This window comes from Bubalus kerabau, chromosome 23, assembly GCF_029407905.1.
Source record: "Bubalus kerabau isolate K-KA32 ecotype Philippines breed swamp buffalo chromosome 23, PCC_UOA_SB_1v2, whole genome shotgun sequence".
Classification (NCBI taxonomy): domain Eukaryota; kingdom Metazoa; phylum Chordata; class Mammalia; order Artiodactyla; family Bovidae; genus Bubalus; species Bubalus kerabau.
This window is the reverse complement of record NC_073646.1, coordinates 26796715-26798628: the sequence shown is the minus strand read 5'-3', so window position 1 is coordinate 26798628 and position 1914 is coordinate 26796715. Positions and strand designations below refer to the sequence as shown.

General features: G+C 45.9%; 1 pseudogene; it reads right to left on the bottom strand.

The window, feature by feature from the left end:
• Window positions 1-680: 680 nt before the first annotated feature.
• Window positions 681-1247, bottom strand: LOC129638080 (proline-rich protein 13-like; annotated as a pseudogene).
• Between the last annotated feature and the right edge of the window lie 667 nt (window positions 1248-1914).

Here is a 1914-nt window from a genome sequence, read left to right as displayed (position 1 = left end):
CCATGGGATTTTCCAGGCAATAGTAGTGGAGTAGATTGCCATTTCCTTCTCCAGGTGATCTTCCCAACCCAGGGATTGAACCGGGGTCTCCTGCATTGTAGACAGACGCTTTACCGTCTGAGCCAGCATGCTACAGTTATAAGAAAGGTACAGGTCGTTTTTCCTTTCCATAACTCAATGTCCACAGCATCTCCTCAATCATAAGTATTACAAAAGAAAGTAAAAAAAAAAAATCACATTTTACAGATCTTAGACTTGTCTTTAGTATTTAGCTCAAATCTTACCATCTTCAAAAAACAGTTCTGTCAAACTCATCAGCTAAAAGTTCTATCCAAGCAGTGAGAAGATGGCCTTTCTTAGCCCGTGGCAATTCTTTTCCGATTTGTCCTAGCTAGTTAATGCTGCACCGGAGAAGGCAATGGCACCCCACGCCAGTACTCTTGCCTGGAAAATCCCATGGATGGAGGAGCCTGGTAGGCTGCAGTCCATGGGGTCGCTAAGAGTCAGATACGACTGAGCGACTTCACTTTCACTTTTCACTTTCATGCATTGGAGAAGGAAATGGCAACCCACTCCAGTGTTCTTGCCTGGAGAGTCCCAGGGATGGGGGAGCCTGGTGGGCTGCCGTCTATGGGGTCGCACAGAGTCGGACACGACTGAAGTGACTTAGCAGCAGTTAATGCTGCACAGCAGAATGAGGATTAGATTGCAGGGGTGGGGGTGGAGGGGTAGCAAGAGTTAATTTCCCCCAGTACAAGATGGCATCTGAAGCTTGATGGAAGAGCTGAACTGGAGGGACTTGAGGGAAGGGTCCAGGCCCTGTATTCAGTCAGAGTCACTGTGGAAGAGGAGAAGGAGGAATGCTTGCCATGCTTATGGTGTTTCTGCTGCTTTTTATGAGCTTTCTTCACCTTCTTGTGCACCTTCCTGTCAATCACTATTCCTGGTCCTACTATACCAGGAACCAATGGATTCACAGGACACATGCCAGGGCCAGGTCGTAGGTATGGAGGAGGGTAGGGACCTGAGGGCTGTCACCCTAGATATCCTGGCAGTGGCACAGGATGACAGGGCCCACCAGGGCGAAAGGCTGGATTCCCCTGGGGTGCTCCTGGGGGAGTGGGAAAGGGGCCTGGAGGAAAGGGAGGGTTGGCAAGTGGTGGACGGGCAGGATTGCAACCTCCAGGATACCCAGCATTAGCGGGGTGTGGATATGGTCCTGGCTCCGTGGCATTGGGATTCCACATGTTCAAATGTTTCCTTCAGCCCAGGAATGGAGAAAGAAGGAGACTAGGGTATCTAGATGTCCGGTCACCCTTACACCCTACACCAGGATTTTAAAATGTGAAATTGGAAAATTTAAAATGTGGAAGAGGTAGTTTGCTATTGTAAAAAATTATTGGTAGAAATAGAAAAAGGAAAATATTTCATTCACAGTTATATTATCAGAGGATGTAGGATCTCTATGAAGGAAAAAAATGTCTTGAAGGAAAAATAAAGAGGCAACATCAGAAAATAGGATGATTTATTATTTTTTTAAGAAAATAGGGTTATTTAAAACATCAGAAAATATGAATGCTCCCACATGCAGCTCCCATTAAAATATAAATGGGGTATTTTCAAAATTAGATAACACGATGTAATGAACTTTACTATAGAAGTTCACATCAGTTCAGTTCAGTCACTCAGTCGTGTCCGACTCTTTGCAACCCCATGAATCGCAGCACCCCAGGCCTCCCAGTCCATCACCAACTCCTGGAGTTGATGTGATCACTGACCTAGAGCCAGACATCCTGGAATGTGAAGTCAAGTGGGCCTTAGAAAGCATCACTACGAACAAAGCTAATGGAGGTGATGGAATTCCAGTTGAGCTGTTTCAAATCCTAAAAGATGATGCTGTGAAAGTGTTGCACT